Source organism: Manduca sexta, chromosome 12, assembly GCF_014839805.1.
Source record: "Manduca sexta isolate Smith_Timp_Sample1 chromosome 12, JHU_Msex_v1.0, whole genome shotgun sequence".
In the NCBI taxonomy this organism is placed as follows: Eukaryota; Metazoa; Arthropoda; class Insecta; order Lepidoptera; family Sphingidae; genus Manduca; species Manduca sexta.
In genome coordinates, this window is record NC_051126.1 from 673,117 (window position 1) to 691,938 (window position 18,822).

Sequence of the window (18,822 nt, forward strand, 5' to 3'; positions counted from 1 at the left end):
GCGGCTCTGTTAAATTGCATTGATATTAATCAACCTATTACAATTATAGGTGCGACATGAGACTTGTGAGAGTTCTTCTGGATACATCTCGCCGCTTTGTATAATTCTGATGGGAAGCTACACTGTAAAGGAGGACATTGGGGCCAGGGATTTTTTTTGTTTCTTTGAATGACGAGACGAGCTTGCCGTTCGCCTGATGGTAAGCGATACAACCGCCCATAAACGATAGAAACACATTTCAACATATTGAATTACAAAGTATTGTTTGGTATTCCACTGCGCTCGCCATCCTGAGATCGGAGAAGTTAAGTCTTTTATGTCTAGTATTTACACTGGTTACAATGTTCTTCAAATCGGAACACAACAGTGACTACACACTGTTGCTTGGCGGCAGAAATAGACGTTGCGGTGTTACCTACCCAGGCGGACTCTCACATATGAGAGACCTACCACCACTAGTTAATTAACAAAGCTTAACCTAGCATTACAATGCTCTGAAGTATATTTTAATTCAAAGTAGCTGAGATAGGAATTAACATCAGATAGCGTGCAAAATATTCGCCCCTAGGTATGTGTTACTTTCTGAGCTCTGCCGTTGTAAGCACTATATTGAGACGCGCAATTTGAACCACATATAAATAGGAACCAATGAAATATTTTAATCAATGTGCCTAGGTAGATACATTAAATATAATCATATTAGTTCTACATTTACGTCGCGTTGTTTGCTTTGAATCGAGGAGCACAGCTTACAGTTAATACGGGATCGTAAACAAGGATGATATTGTCGCATCAGGGTTCCTCTATTAATAACGATATTGTTCAAGTGTTGTTAAAGCGAGGACAGACTAACTGATAGCGACCGTCTGCTCTGCTCTGAAAGGCGAGCTCTGTGCGCCTCATGTTTACAAGCGGCGGGCACGCGACAGGGGCGCGGCGCGGCGCGGTGTGCGGCGCGGCTCTGAGGCGACAACCAGTCCCGCAGTCACATGACTCGCCCGCACCCCGCCCGCGCCTCTCATGCGCTCATCTGCGCCCGCGCAGCCACGCGCCACGCGACCGCACCGTCACACGCGACACTCACCTACCTACTCCCTGTTTTCGTAACTCGGAAATATCAATACTGTTCCTTCTTGCCTGCGCATCGAGGGTAAGGTGCCCCTATCTCGCTTGCTGCTGCTCGGGTCCGGGAGTGACGATGAGAGTCTGAAGGAGTCCTGAGAACGTCCTTCTATTTGTTCGTTGTAGGCACATTACCTGTACATAAAAATGGTTTATTTTTATTTAAGACCATATAGTACAAGCCTATTGAGTTGATAATGATGTCGTAAGATCCCACGTGCCTCTAATATGTTAAGAGGTTTCGCAGTGCCCGCATCGCTCCATGTCCACAAGGCGACCACTGTGGCACTACATCAAGTTAAGATATAAATTGCCACGTGTAACCTATGCTACTCATATGTTATGGGTTCGCGAACACGCGACTGTCAACTGGCGCGACTGGCACTGCTTGGCCAATATCACTTAAAAAAAACTCATGTTATATTTACAATTTTACAAGTTTCGTAACTGACTGTTGCTTCACCTACATATTACTTATTTAATAAACTTGCCGACTTAACTGAATCAATCCCTTAGTTTCGTAGGAATTTTAAGTTCACCATAATATACACATACCTATTATTGTTAATTCGTTGCCAATATATTATGACGTGTGTCAGGTATAGAGTTGGTGATAGTTAGCGCGGAACTTGATGGTCATATTAAGTAAGCCGGAGTCTATTTCACGTAGTTCCGTTCGTAAGGGTGTAAAAGTATCTCCTGTTTTTCGCAATTGGATCTTAAACTCGATTCGGGTAACTTTTGTGTAATTTTCTCTTCGAAATCATACGTAAATATTATTCAGAATTGGAATTTGTACCCGATATGGCGGAAGTCTCTGCCCCTACCGCATCATGTGACGGAAATATTTATAATAAGCCAGTATAATAACAGCTGCCTTCATAATTAAATATAACTTGGAAATTAATAATTTACGACAATTTACATTACATGTTGTTTGCTGAGATTACTGTAACAATAGCAGGATGGCTGCGTACTTGTGGAGCGCACTCGAGGACAGTGTGTGACGCATTGTGTCGTGAGGTGTGCGGCGCTCGGGCTCGCTGTCGGGTAATGATAACCTTTACGAAGACAATGGAAATAAGAATATTAACACAGATGTTACATGCCACTGTCTGAAGTTACCCAAACGATATCATGAGTCAGTGAACTAAGTCATGTATCAAAATGTTAGCAATCGCGGGGTACACTGAGCTCACACTATAGTGTTTGGTTATATACATAGGTATATACGAGCCTACGTGGCGCCGAGTGGACCGCATCGTGTTGCATCCCCTGCGGCGTCACCCCAGGCCACTGGCGGAGACGTATTCGCCAGATCTCGTTTAGGTCGACGATCACTTCGTGCCGATACGGAAAAAACCAATGAATAAATACTTAATTGAGGTGAAGTATGTGTTACACCAGATATAAAATATGTTAATATAGTTCTCTGTAATGGAAATTTGAAGCTTGTTTTTGTTTTGAAAAAGATTTATTAGTCGTAAAAATTCCAGATTTAATTAGTAAATTCCACGTGGGGCGTCTAGTAATATAACATGACAAATGCCAGGAACTAGGACGAACGACAGATCTCACCTCTCGAGTCTCCGCATCACCCGCCTCACCGCGCGGGCACGCGACGCTTCACCGCGCTCGTCTCTGCCGATTTACATGCATTTGCATACATTATGCATGGTAATCATTGCGGCCGTGTGATATCAGCGCTATTGATGCCACCACAAACCATCAAACTCAAGTAATCACGCAAGCACATGCCGCGCCTGCAAACTCGCGCGTTCTTCTCGTCTTTTCTGCCGTCCAACTTAAGGCATCAGTCATTTCTGCCTGTGGTTGAAGGACAGTATTATAGGCCTTTTTTGGGCTACCGCGGTTCGGGGTCACTTAATATTAGGTTATTGATTCCGTCGTTTGTATCGATGACATATACCTATTGACTTTACTCTCTGAAAAATAAACACGACGAGAAAAAGACCTAGTAGGTAGGGATTGGATTTGGGCCATCAGAATGTATGAACAACAGAACAAATCACTACTACAAGCATAGATTCTCACTTCTATGTGTGGTCGGTGCAAAACATTTATTCAACAGTTTTTATGACTGGCCGCTTGCTTACTTCAACCCCATGACCCATCTGAGGAATGTAGCGCGACCAAATCAGGTTACAAAAGAGCAAGCAGTTAGAGTTTCTTGTTTTGACCTATACATAATTATTATATTAAGCATGATAGAAAAACCCATTTACTGACGCTCTTCGCAAATGATACATGCGAGTCGTCTTATCGCACTGGGACCGATAGGGGGAAAATACGTGCGCCCGCGGCGCGGTGTCCGTCCGGACCGAGGCTTCGCGTATTTCAACATCATAAAAAATATTTTAAGATACCACAATACAATATTGAGACATTTAATATTGTTATTCAATTAGTATACTGAATCATTTTCCTAATCTTTATGTGAGAGTATACTCCGTCGATCAGAAAGACCTGCGCTTGTTTTATACCTATTTATCCATATCCGGTATAATACTATATATTATACCTATATTTATGGCAGCAATAGTATACCTGTAACGCCTGCCTTGTGTTGAAGCTCGTCGGGCGCAGAGCCCCGCGCGCGCGTCACCGCGGCCGCGCCATTTAGTTTTATGCTCGACGGGTGTGCCGTCTGTGGTTTACCGTTTACCTAGACTTATAATGACCATTCACTTGCGGTTTGCATATTGACTCGAAAAAATATTATCAAGCAAGTGAAGCAGGAAGATTAAGATTATTAACGCCGCGGACTTTACCGCTCACAAATTATCTAACAATGGTTTTCCGCATGATAGAAATAAAACATAATGAAAATATCGGTCCATTGTTAAGTTGACACACTTCTAGGCCTTCTTAACGATTTATAGGACTTTCGCCGCTATGCTCTAGACTTCACATACGTACGAAGTATTCTATCTATGCTTAACCATTAAAACGAGCGGTCTACAACAAATAGGAACAAGTGATTCTGTAGTCAGGTGCGCTGGGAACTGGAATCGAATCCGATACTTCTGTGTCGAGAGCTCGTTCTACTCATGTCATTGCTATCAATATAATACGATATATTGAATATCACCTCTTGTACGCCATTAACAAGGCATACATAATTCAACAAGGATATGTTTCATTTAAAACCTGTAATATAGGTAAGTAATTACAAATTCTTTCCGCTGCGAAAAAGTTTTTATAGATGTAAGTTATTTAACTTGTATTAATATTAGAATAATAAATAATTATTTCCATGTTTCATGTTTCAAAGCGCCGTGTTTGTTGTTTCACATGTTGTGAATTAAAATCTGTAGGGACATCTTTCTGTTTTAAGATGCTTAACCCCCGTTTTATTTTGTATTCTCGCAAGCATGGTATTTCTCCAAAAAATATATTTATCATGACAATGGCTGAGGTCTACCACCGGAAAAGACCTCCTACCTGTCTACTTTGGATTGGTATTGACAGGGCACCGGATATCGTGTCTTGTTCGCGACTGGATAGCTATCATTATAAAGAGAAAAACTCTCATTAATGGTTTGTTCCGATGTGTCGTGTTCAAGAATTGGTAGGCATACAGTCGCAGTCACAGTCGCCTCATTAACAGCAGATTCAATGAAATCATATAGTCGTGCCAGAACAAAAATTAAGATACTTATATTAAAAATACCATAAAGCATCTTGTATCGTCCTACTATCATACGAAGCAGCGACTTAGTCCTCGCTGGTCGGTACATAATATTAATTTTCGGTCCACCGCGATGACTGACAATGACTCGTGACGGTTTGCAAGTACCTAATAAAACAATAGTCAGTGAATAATAGTGACTGACTGACATCATGTCTTGTTTCCCAAACATTTATTTTATTGTTTTTTTTTTTTATTTAACAAAGATGGATAATTTTGCAGATATCGTGAGGCAAATATTATACTATATAATATATACGTTGTTGTATCAAAATTTTATATTAACACGCTATATTATGTAAAACATTGGCTGAGCCCGGAATACCGATTGTGCGAAATATTTACTGCATTATTAATTGCGTACAATGATATTAAATATTATGATAAGGAGGTAAATCTATGCCGTTGGAACACGTTACTTGAAGATGTGTTACGTTAAAATGTGTAAGAGTGCAAATGGAACGCTTTTTATTATATGTTAAGGTTATAGCTTAAGGTCCATTTTTCATACATTTTGTTTCACCTTTAATCTGGGTAACTAAACAAGTATTGACAAGTAAAGAATTTAAATTCACGTCTAGTTAGTGAATAGTTCTCGCAGTTGAAAGAAAAACGTAAAAATAATTAATATGCATGGATATTTCGGCCTTTAAAATTTAATACGACAAAATTTCGTCGTCATGTATGTCAGTAACAAGTTACAAAGATTCGGTTAACATTAAATATTGATGTTTATTACCTATCTTCTAAACTAGAGTGTAAGATGTAACTGTATGTCATCTACAAAGAATGTGTCGAAACTCGCGTAGCTAACCGCACACCGGCGCAGCCCAGCCTACAGACTCCCGGAGCGTCGCGTCGCGTCGCGCAGTCTGCCGGCTCCGGGCCAGGCGCGCGCTGGCACGCGCCCGCCACGTGCCGCCCGCGCCCTCACACGCTGCACATACTCCGCAGTCAGCAGATAACAGCGCGGCATGGCGGCACGGCGCGGCGGCGCGGTGCGGCCGCGTGGCGTCACCGGCCTGCCCTTGAACCTGGGCGCGCCGCGACGAGTCGCCCACAACGCTCCGGTCACAGGTTCCGATCTCATATCTCTTTGGAATTATGTACGCTAAACTGAGCTTACGAAACAAAGAATTTGCCAACGGAGATTTGGTATTAAGGTATTCCAATTTCATCAAATTGAATTATATACATTTATCGCCTTCTCTTTCTCAGACGAAATGTGATTTTTCGAGTCATATCGAATTAAAGACCTTTCAATAATGCAGATAAGACGTTAAAAAAAGTAATCTCATTTTGAAATGAGCTCTTTCTAAACTGGTGCCATCCTGTTACAACATATTATTATATCTTGTATACTTGATTCCCCTTAAAAGGTGTGAGCTTTAATAGTCACATCCCATTCGGTGGGTGAACTGCTAACCGTCAGTCTCCTTACACTACAAAACAAAATAATATTAATAATATTCCTTACTTATCATTTTTTGTTGTAGCAGGTGCGTGTGCCCGCTCTTCCGGCACTGCGCATGTCCTGTGCTGCGCCGGAACTATTTCAACTTGTCACATACAAGTATGTACAGTATTATAACACGTATTAAGTGCCGTGACTGTTTCCGTTCAGCGGCGCGTGCCCTGCCGCTAATGACTTGTTAAAGTGATTGTGTACGGGCCATGCGCACTGCGCGTGCGCCAGCGCCACAGCCTGCGGTACCTACTGCCTCGACGCATCAGTTCCAAGGCGACGACCACATACATGGGAAATATAACGATCATTAAAAGGGAACTGGGTGCCACTCACCACTGACCACCCAGAACTTCCTGAATGAAGCAGATGGCAGGACAACTGCCCTCAGGTGTGTCTACCGACCTAGAAGGTGCTTTTCTGATATCACGAACACTTGTTTCAGACCGTGGTGTGATCAATCAAATCCGCAGCCTCTCGTTGCACAGTTGACTCAGCGTTAGCAGTACTGCAATGTTATAAAATTCGTTACCTAATGATGCAGATATGTTTCTTTGTAGGTACAATCTGTCACCTGACTTGCTCCTTGACAATACATCTGTCGACGCGTGCTCGTGATACATGTTTATACACCCATTATATTCTTTATGAGAGTACAACGAAAACATGTTTCGCCTTAATTACACATTCATAAATCCGTTTATAATCCATCGTAAGTTAATAAATGAAGACTTTGAGTCACACCCGCTTCTTATTCGTCATGTCGGTAAGTTTTGGAAATTTCTGAATTATCATAGAAAAAACATCAGCAGAGCAGGTGCTTTGCTTGCACGGCTTTGTTTACTACTTTTTGGCACTTGGCACCGGATAATGAAAGAAGAGGGACGGAAGAGGAGAAGAAGATGAATCGTTCAAGCCGTAGATTTTTTTTTTGCAGTTCTTACCTAATCCTTCCTCCCTAATAATATTCGTCAGATTTGAGCCCTTGTTACTCGGTACTTATTATACCTATATTGCTTAGATTTGTCTCAGGCATAATACTTATTCCTATTTCAATTAACTGTACATTTTCGTATTGTTAGGTTTGTAGCAATAGCCTGTACTTAACAAGCTATCATTTTTCAATTGCAAGTGTCACGCAGATCCGCTGCAGATAAGCTATGATTGAGTAGCGAGACGTGAGCGTGTCGCGCGAGTGTACACGGTACATAGTAGGTACACAACACACTACTGAGTGCTTATAGTATTACTGTCATTACAACTAAACATGTTGTCTAACGATGTGTAACAGCGGCGCGGCGCGAGGCGTGACTTGTGTAATGGAGGGACGCGGCACCGCGACCAACTGTTGTGAGGAAGAACCCCGGGCCCTCCAGCAGGAGATCTGTCTTTGCGCTGTAAGGATATTATACGTGACAAATTTATACCGAAACATAAACGATAGTTCTGGCCAAGCGTAGGTACATATGTGGGTTAAAATTATTATAGCTCACTGATATAATTACTTATTTTGCAGCGAAAGTGCAATTACTATTGTCGTCCGGTCTCAAAGGCGCCTGGGCGAGAATGTTTGTGGCTGGGGTCACCATGAGACGATATGCCAGCCAGCGTTGAGGTTATGACGATAAATATTGGGCCGAATTTGTTAAGCGTTATACATATTACATAATATGTACATATGTGGCATTGGTTCGTAATTAATATATAGTTTCTCACTGTAAATGTCTTGTTTTATGTTTTTGTTTTATTTAAGTCCAAGCTGCATCTGTCATCCACTCTTCTTTATTCATCTCGCTCGGTGGCGCAGTGTATCGCCCGGGGCGAAACCAAAATTAGCTGCACCAGGACAGCGAGCGAGAGCAAAATAAAATGCATTTGAAGTAATAAGGGTCACGTGCGTCCCTCCAAGCCAGAAAAGTAAAAAAAATAAGTTTTTTTTGTTATTTTGCCACCTCCCTAAAAATGCCACCTGAGGCGGGCCGCGCTCCCCGCCCCGACTTTGTTACGCCACTGATCTCGCTCACACATTGAATTTCATGCAACACACTAACACCATTCCCAATGTCTCAGGCGAGTTAACGAATATCAGTACGTGTCGATACTGTTCCTAAACGTTCTTAGTTATTAGTACAACTCCCATCACCGTTTGTCTTAGCAGCCTGCAGCGAAAAACCGGTGAAATGTCCATGTAAATACATAAGTACGATTATACTACCTAGCCAATAACCGCAGAACACAGCTGCAGCCTCCCTTCTGTTAACAGATAAATGGTTTGGCGAGGTAATTGAGTCTTTAAATAGGTGCCCGCGCCGTCACTCATATTATGCGCTTCGCTTACTTCTGCAGGGCGGCGGGGCACCACGCCCGTGCCAGCCGTGACGACATCGTTCCGCCAAATCAACTGGAAATGATTACAACTAACTCGTCATTCAATATGGATTTTTTTAAACTTTCTCTCATTGCTGAAGTGTATAACGATCGTCACGGTACGTAACATCTGTCGTTGGTCGCGACACTGTTGCATTCTAGTTACCATGAGCTTCTCAGTGGTCACCATATTGTAGTGCCAACGTATTGTTTTTCTGACATTATATATCTGTTGACATAAATGGATACTTCGTTAGCAGCATGTTCCTGTCAAGGGAGTCGACTGCTTGATGGAAATATATATAAGAATCTGTTTCAGTTATAAATCCAAGTCCATGTAGCTGTATTGATTAGCTTAATTCCCATCACATCAAGTGACAGATATACTGCCGTACAGCTGGTCAACTTGGAGCTCCTTCGGGAATATTCTAGACAGGTTTGACTGCAGTGGCATGAGTGTTACGTTTCCACCAGCATTAAGGGTGTCATGAACGATGATCACTAACCACATACGAACAAAACAAACTGCTTGTTTATTGTGCTCTATTATGTGCCAGAGTGAAGAAGTGTGTCAAATGCCTGTGTAAATATTGTTATTCAGCTTGACAAAATGTAGCGGCATGTCAGCGGAGTGTTGATATCTAGAAGTAAATATTATTGGTCGAAGGTGCCGCGTAACGAGCCCCGCGCGTGTGACGAACTTCTCGCTGGAACGAATCGTAGCGTAGCGGCGCAGCAGTGCGGTGCCGCGCCACCAAAACAACAACAAACGATAATTAACTATAGCGCAACACACGTGAAATATCTAATTAGGGGTTATCTGGGGTTAATCATTCAAGGTGATTAGATCTTGTACCTAACCCTAATTTTACAATTTTTGTCACCAAATCCAATAGTTCTTAATAATTCGATATACCTTCAAAATCGGGACTTCTTGTAGTCCTGGCGAACTGTAATATAAAAGATTTTTAGATTTCATCTTCAGCGACGGAAACATTATGTATTATGAATAATAATATAATATTATCTATTTGCGCCACGGACTCACATGCCGGGCTGGTGCGACGCGGCGCGAAACGGTGTCGAGCCGAGTCAGCACTCGGGTGCGAGTCAGGCGAGTCACGAGGAACTGTGTCGCTGTTTACGGCACGGATCGAAGCGGGTTTTCGCTCGCCTCAGCGTCTTACACCTCATCCTAATTGACAAGTTGCGGATTAGACAATTTTAGGCATGGTTATAAAACAAATGCGTCATCACACAGTCGCGCGTTATTAGATGGGAGTTTGGGACAGCTTCCATGCGCAGTGACTGTCGAGAGGTTAAGGTTTAAGAACAAAATCACGGGGCTGAGTACCTGCGTTTGAGTACCAAGATAATGATGTTGTAGTTTGTTTGATGGATATAAGTATAACCCTATAGTTTAGTTAATTTTATCATATGCTATCTTCTGAATTTTGTATAAATTTTCGATAATTATAAAAGTGCGAGTTGTATTGGAATGATGCTGTGCAGCACATGTTGCTAATTCTAGTACAATGTATATATTAAAGGGCATTTAGATTAACTCTTAAATAGCATGTTATGTAGCCTTTGATAGATGGAGCAGCACGAATGCTTTTGAATATTTATACCATTAGATTTTTATTATTGCAACATGGTTTTTTTAATTATGTGGTGTGACGTCACCCACTAAATGAGGCCTGTCGATGCGTGGTGCGTGCTACCTGCTGCGGCCCTTTCACTTTCTAATGACTCACGTGACCAACACGACCCTAACATCTAATACGTTACAATCTTTTCACTCGCGGCCACTTGTCGACCTAGTGGCTTGGTAGGTTGAGGATTTATATCATTAGTGATATTTATTGGTCACCGGTTATTCGCTTTGTGAGTGCAGCCGGCCGCGCGGTGACGGAAGCTGTGCAGTATTATGTGCAGACACGTCCCAGCACGCCGCGCAGTTACGGGCCGCTATCAGCGGCGCGGCGCTTTGTCTCGCGCACGTACTGCACGCCGCACGTGCTGCACTCGTAGAAATCATCACAGACACTACGCGCGACCAACTTCATCATCAATCATCATCATCATCTGACCGCCGGAAACACTGTACATTGCACTCACTACAGCTGCTGTCATCATGAGCATAACGGGTGCCAGTGTACGTGGCAACCCTCTCTAGGGCTTTAATCGCATTATTTAAATAAAGATTTGTTACTAGGAAGGCAGTTGCAACAGGAACCCATAATGATCTAGTGCATCGACATGCAATGATAATGTAGTGCAAATGATATTTATGTGCATATTGTTTGAGAACGAGTCCACGTGTACTGGGCACGTGCTGGGTCTGTTCTCTCTTGCGACACCCGCGAGCACGTCGTCGCTTCCCCGCGACCACGTCACGTGTCGCTTGTCACGCCGACAGCTCTCCCGGCTCGCAGTCGAGGGCCTGCGAAGGTACTATAATGGTAATATATTGCAGCGGTAATATTAACTCGGTACTCGGATGCAAGGTGCACCCTATAAGTCCTACCTCGCCGTCCGCGTCTCAAAATGATAGCTCTTTGTAAACACTGTGTGGTCATAGAATGCTGTAGGTCGCTAACAAATTAAACTGGTTGTTTTTACGCTCATAATGATGTGTTACTGCATAGCCTGTTGTTAGAGCGCGCGTGATATTGGGCAGAAACTCAACGCCTCTGCAAGTACGGTACTTGAACATGATTTGCAATAAGCGTAAAATTAGGATACCACGCTATAAGCAGTTGCAGTTAAATCGTGTTGGACGCTGCAACAGCTCTAGCTCAGCAGCTACTGTATGACGCCCTGACATAACCTTTCATCGTCACGATATTCGTTCATATATTTTCTCTTTGTAATTCTCCACTTAATCCCTAATTTCATATCCTACTCTGTTGCATCATTACTTTGTATCTGCAAACACGCAACTCATAAAGCGACGAGAGTTCGCGAGAGTTATAGGGCGCTCGGTTTAATTAAGAGGGAATGGGAGGCGTGCCGCGGGTCGTGCTGTGAGGGCTGGAGCGACGCCGGCAATCAACCGACGGGGCCGAGCCCTCGCTAGTCGCCACATTATCCTATACTATACTGATGCCGCTGCCTGTGGGTCCTCGATATAGTAATGTTATATTATTATGTACCAAGATATAATTCTGAATAATTATTATTAATGCTTACTCGTAAAATCGTCCACAATAATATATATAGGTATTCTTCTTACATCTGGGATATTAGAGACAACGAAACAGAAACTGCAGATGACAGAGATACTGAAACTGAGGCATCTTGTTCCGCCGCCCTCAGCACATTCTAAACTCTGAAATAAAACACGGGAATAGAGGAGGGTGTGTCGTATTACTTGCACTCATCGAGTGAAAGAAATGATGTATTTTACGTACTAGGTTTTGCCTGCGATACTGCCTGTGTGAAATAGTCAGGATAGTGTAGCGTCCTATTAGTGAATAAAACCAAATCGGTTTCGTAGTTCATGTTATGAGCGCGTTCAACAAACAAACTCTTCCGCTTTGTGTATGAGTATATAGATTGAGCGATGTCCGGGTCCCGCCGGTGCGGCGCCGCTGTCCCACTGTTTATGGTCCATTGTTTTGCGTTCCACACATACTTTTCCCCCCATACCTCGCCCCCTAACGCCAAACAATCCATCATAAGAAACATCCACAAATAAGTTGTTTATACTTTATGTTCTGTTACCAGAGCTGAGTGCTCATCATTTATTAGACGTATGGTACTCATTATGATGTGTTTGAGTCTCACTTACTATGTATTATTTAATTATTTGACAAATACTGTAGAGCGAATAGTGTAGCGTAGGCTCTGAATTTTGGGCTGTTTAGGCATGAGCAATCTAAATTGCGGCAGAAGCCGTGTTCCGTTTGCGAATATGTTACTTCAACTCCTAATGGTGTTTTAGGTTGTTGAGGGAGCAAGGTCTATGTAAGTGAGTTCACGATTAACGTGAGATGCGTGCCCGACGCGACTCGATGCCGAGCAATGCACACACACACACACACACACAAATAACGCGCGACCTTGTCCGATATCCGAAGCGCGGCCGCACCGGTGCGCCTCGTGAAACGGTTCTCCCTAAACTAGCCCGGCTGACCCATGACGTGCCGCAGTGTCATGCAATCAGGTGTGACGAACCACCCCTTAACAACATTATCATGTTTATAATTTACTTTCATCGCGTCGGTCTAGCTTAAAACAAATCATACAAAAGTAGATCCTGGTTTATCTCGTGGAATAGAAAACGTTAGTAATACAAAAAGATGGTCTTGCCTGCGCTCTAAACGTATTGAATCCTTAGCTGTGCTATAAAATGAAATTCAGTTAAATATTACTCATTATTAATTATTACTGATATTGTGGAGACGAAGTCTATATAGGTATATATCTCGCTCCATATCTTTAATAACCATAATTATGCAGGAATGTTTTTCTTCATTGGAAACTATGTATTTAAATTTGTTGAATATAAATGAATGCAATGCTAATATTATGCGAGATCGGTACTCGCTCTCAGCTGTCGGCAGACAGTCAAAATGAAATGGACAAGTGGCGGTGGCGAGCGGCGAGCTGTTCTGGCGCGTATTGATCGCGGGCCGCACTCGCCTGTTGCCGCGGGTCTGCTCTTTGCGGCCGCTCATATTGATTTGAGGATACTGTTCTTCATTGTCCATCATGAGGGGGAAATAGTATAGTAGACAGTAGCTGGATTTGTTGCACCTCTCCCTACCTCTCACACACTGCAGGCACCCGGTATGCTATAAGGTAGTGGTTATGTCGTATTTAGCGCGGCTGAGCCGACGCCTATGTATTTTCGCAAATGAGCAAGCGGTGATACCTGATTTTACCGCCACTCACAGGAGTACCAGCGTCACCGCAGAAGCGAGTCCGCTCCCCGCACGTGACGAACGGCACACGCGTGCCGCTGTTATCAGTCTGCTTTACTTTATCTGAAGAGATCGGCGCACGTCAGCTCGGCGGCATATCTCTTGTTCATCACACGCGTACTTCGCGTCGATAAGTATTATTTAAGATATCTCATGACGTCACGTGTTGTGTTGGCCGGCTGCCAGAGGACGTCGGTCGACCTTGTGCGGGTCACGAGTCCGTGGAAGAGCGAAGGGGCAGGGCGCCAAGCTGACGCCCCAATATGCTCTCCGGGACGGCTTTCGCTATAAACATGTCATCAAGCACTATTGGATGCGTTGTGTGTATGCCGCCATTATATAAATTGTCGAAGGTCCTAAAATAAGCTTAATCTTTAATATATACCTATATCAAAGTCATTCTTTATTGTGGAAACGAGCCGTGATGGACTGGTATATCTCTCATGCCCGATATCCCGATGATCCACCGGCATGAAAGCTTAAACGAGCGGCACTATTTATTTTTTGTGAAGTATTTAGGTTTATAAGGATATCATCTTCGGCGTAGTGTGTAGCGTAAACTGGCCGGGTGATTTAAAGATATGGGGCATCGTTAGTTTCACTTTAGTCATGGCGAAACGGCTGTTGAACTAGTAGCGTCATAAATACCATATGGCGAAATATTTAAGCCTGTCTCGGGCACGTACAAATCAAAATTATTAGCTGTTGGTGCAAAAATTAAAAGGTTGTCCCTGGATACGGTAATATGCTGTACTGCGCAATTAGTGTATTTTATTTATAATTAATTAGTTATGTTAGTTATTTTTTTAAATTAGCGACACGAGAGCGCATTCCAATAGTGTGGTATTAGTTCGCCGCGCATAGCTCACTGCGCTATTCAATAACTCGTGACGAACGCAATTTTCCGCCGACTTGCCGAACAATGCACCAATAAAAATAACGTTAACCGCCACTAACTTATGTCCCGCTGCTAACTCGTATTGTTATTTATTATGTACAAATACAATGCGTACGCACGTGACGTGTGCGAAGGGGATAAGGGTGGCGAGCAAGCGGGTCTGTTGGGACACCTCTACGGTTTATGAATTGCCACAATAGGTCTTCGCCCAATTATATTTCTTTTATAAAAATGCATACACTAAGCACGACCTCCCCTCGTGGCAAGTGTGACGCGTCGGTGGTGCGCTCAGGCATCACGTCACAAGTTCATAGTCTAAGGGAGGCGCAGTCTCACAAGCCACATAACCGCGAGGCTCGCGTCATCGCTCACATCAACATTCATGAAAATGGCAATTTTGTGCGACTCACAAAATGCGGAATCCCGATGAGTAGTACTAGTGCTACGCAATAGCGCGAGCGGGACCGACCGCAGCGTGACATGTTACTAACTGCGTGTCCACGTCATTGACTGCAAACTGCCGTTTGTTCGATTGCTGTCACTGAAATTGCCCCATCTATGAGCATGTGCGATATACATCGGAAGAATACCGAGAGAGTTTAGTGGCGTCCTGTTCCCAGAAGCCATACGTGGTTGTTATAAATATGGGACTATTTCTAAGTAAACGCCTCACCAATAACCGACAGGTAAGACAATGTTGTACCGCCAACCGGCAATACAAAGCAATGAGAAGCTTTGGCTCGGCGAAGGAGTTCGATTGAATAAGATTCTTCGTAATTGACAACAGTGCGGCTAACGTAGGTACAGCTGTATTAAAACAAAGACATAAAGCATTAGGTCATGTCATGTCGCGAATAACGTAACGTTAACTTATAGTATTGTTTTGAATTTTCGACGACTGACTGGCGCACTGACAAATACGATAAACAAATATGTTAGCGTTACTGCGCGTTACACTTACACATATTGTATGTGGAAGGACACGTGTGTGTACCCCGGTCTCCTCTTCACCCCTAACGCTCCGCACAGAAAATGCAGCTGTTGCTCGCCGCGAGGGATAACAACTTTTTTTTTCACTAGTTCTCAATGATTTACTTCATTGAGAACTAGTGTCTTCACAGGGAGCCTTACAAAGCGACAGCTGTCGGCTGATAGGGGAGATTAAGCCTCACGCAGCCGGCCGCTTTACTCCTCTTAAATGTTGTATAGTTTGTGTTGCGTCAGGATTGTAGCATCCCTTCACGCTGTATTTGAAATAGGTATTATTATTATGAGATCTGCGTTTGATAGTTTATTTGCTGGACACAAACCTGTAACGTTCGCATTAACGGCTTTATAGACTTAAAGTTAAGAAAGAATACAATTTGAATTAGTGTGAAATATGCGCCCTCACATAGGGTGAGAGATGCACGTCGGCGGGCGGCTCCACTCCCGCTGGTCTCTGTCGCGCCGCCTTCCTCACCACTGCCTTCGCACACTTGAAGGTTTAACTTGAAGCGAGTCGAGGTTTTAATGTTGATCTGTTACGTTTCTACGATTAATCCATTAACTCTAATAACGTTATCTGGTACAGTGATAGTCAGTCTTTTGAATGTGGACATAATTATGTTTAATACCTATGACCGAAAACGCTATTACCCATTAATGGAGTAATATTGTATATTATAAATCTGTCTTATTTATATTAATCATAGTGTATCTGAACCAAATGCTGTACTGTGTATGGCGCGGTCGGGACGAAAGCCTCGAGTTGCTTCTAACAATAAAGTGTGGTGTCGGTGCACTCGCGGCTTCGATGAAAGCGGCCTGTCGCAACAATTGCGCTCCATGCGACAAATTAGTAATATGGCTACTCGTGGGTCTCGGTGGCTGGTGGTCGCTGGCGTTCGTTGGCGGTCTTCGACGGGCGTCGGGAATCGTCCGTTGGCCGTCATGCCTTGACCTAGTGGACACCATTCTTAGATGATGTTAGATCTCATTCGAGTATGGTCTGTATAAAACCTGCCGCAGCTGGCCGGCCCGGGCCGGCCAGCGGATCTTCTCCCACTTCACCAAAAATATGCTAGGAGTCGCGATAGGTAGTGACCATAGATATGATGATGATCTAGCTTTTTTTTCATTAAGTAATGCAATAGAGGTCCAGCTTGTCACCGTATCGCGGTCAAACTTTAATATTGTAGGTTTTCAAATAGAGGTATTCAAATGAGTGCCTAGGTGGTATGTCGATAATATGGTTAATAAGCAAGACGTGTCACATACTATACGTCATAGGTACAGACCACGCAGCGTGGCATTGTGATAAAGCTCGCGGGACACTTTCTAGTGTGAGCTGACGTCACACGCTGAGTCACCGAGCCGCGAGTCGAACGCACGCGCATCATGAAAGGCCGCAGGGTCGGTCCACGCGGCCCGTCGTCCGTACTCCCCGCACCTCGCGGCCCCGCTCCGCACACCTCCGGAGTCACATGACGCGCCCCCGCCCCGCGCCGCGGCGGCCCTTCACCGCCCCCGATGCGCCGGTGCAGGGAGCCCCCAGAACCTGCCGCAGGCGCCGCTTCGACCAATGCGCCTGCGTTGCACGTCCGGCGCCGCAACGCCACAGCGCTGCGGTCGACGACCCCGCACGACCACTTTCCGAACGCGTCACGTGAATTTTCAGCGGTACTCGCGGCGCCCCCGCCCGACACCCGCTCCCCGCCTCGTACGCATACCTACACATAACTTCGCCGTCGCCACCACTGTAAGAGACAACGCTCTGTATTTACTCTCGCACAATCAGTAGTCACAATAGAACTAGTAACAGGTTGTCGCAGTGGCCTGCTGGTTTACGCGGTGCATGCGCGCACAAACGAAATGTGTCAGTGTGGCATCGCAAGTGGGTCAAGGCGACCGCTCTCGCGGACGCTTTCGCTCACGAGTCGAGTTTACAAGCGACGTGCGGCGAGCGACTATCGGATGTATTTTATGTAGGTACTGAAAAACTTACAGTCTTGCTGAATACGGAACGCTCTCTCTCTATAGTAATACCTGAATGCACGTCCAGAGCACAATAACAATCGGCTGCACAAAGTAATAGGTAGAAGACGTGATGTGGCGGCCGTCAATCGCTGTTGCAGCCTTGACTTTGAACGTGCTGTGCGGCGAGACGGGCCGGACCCGCGGTTAAACCGCCGTGTGTGCACTTTGCGCCGCTCATATCACATACCTGTTGGGTCATGGATAACAAGTTCGTTCTAGATTGATCCTGGAAATTACTAATTTGAGATATTATCTATGCGACGCATGTCGGAACTTTTCTATTCATGTGAAAATTACCGCCACAGGATTTTACTTGGCCTGTCTGCCACATCTCAGTTCACTAGGTATAGCAGGATTTTGAGACATCCTCTTCTTTAATCATGGTTGAAAAGGTTTTAAAATAATTCTGATGTATAAAAGTAGGTGTGGGGTGCTCACGCTGCTCGTACACACGCGCACGCAATGAGGCGCAGTGTGCGTAAGGTGTGCGTGCGGTGGTCATGTGACTGCGCCGCGCCGTCCGCTCACGTCGCCTGAATATCAATGTGCATTTTATTTACGAGGGAAATGCGGAGTCTGCGCTTTAGGAAGCGATCTTAATTAGCTAAACTACTCAACAGCTCTTAAATGATAAATGCTTTAAAAAAAACTTTTTCTGTATAACTAAACGACGAAAAAAGCTCGTAGACTCGCCCTGTGGTCAAACTACGCCGTGCCAGGTGATACGCGTCACGTGTCGTTTGCAGTGCACGTCGCATATGTCGCTCAGTGAAGAGTTCAACGCGCTCGCGCATCTCTACCGCCCTCTGAGCTTTTTGTTTTATATAGAGCAGGTACTCCCCATGAGCAAGTATATTCCAATATTCTAATATTCATTATTTTGACGCAACTCATCACAGCATATCCGCAGTACATAAATTGCTGCCCATATTGATTAGTAATTGCACGATAGTGTTTTAGAAAAATAAACCAAAGAAACCGAGCGGAGTCCTAATCGTCACTTAAGTATAAATACAAGTTTGAGGGACTTTCCAACCGGTAATTGAAATAAACACTCACGGATATAATCAACGCTAGTCTCGTTGTGGGCATAGAACCCGCGCCCTCGCGTTTCATGCTTGTGTCTGCTCGTCGCTTGTTTTATCGCGAAAAATTTTCATTATTATGTCACTTTTAATTAAGGTATTGACAGACGCATAAGCCTGTGCCAACCGAGAGAAGGTCGACATGGGACCGCCACGGGGCGGCGCGGCGCAGAGCTGGTGTTGCGACCACTCACTTACTCAGATTATGTAGAGATTAACACCCT

The 18,822-nt window shown here is 44.2% G+C and overlaps 1 long non-coding RNA gene across 1 annotated transcript; it reads right to left on the bottom strand.

Moving 5' to 3' along the window:
• Positions 1–263: 263 nt before the first annotated feature.
• Positions 264–3,717, bottom strand: LOC115451463. The gene is made up of 3 exons (XR_003939370.2): positions 2,701–3,717; positions 2,053–2,183; positions 264–1,257 (listed from the first exon to the last, which is right to left on the bottom strand). It is a non-coding gene; the product is annotated as an uncharacterized LOC115451463 (long non-coding RNA).
• Positions 3,718–18,822: the final 15,105 nt, after the last annotated feature.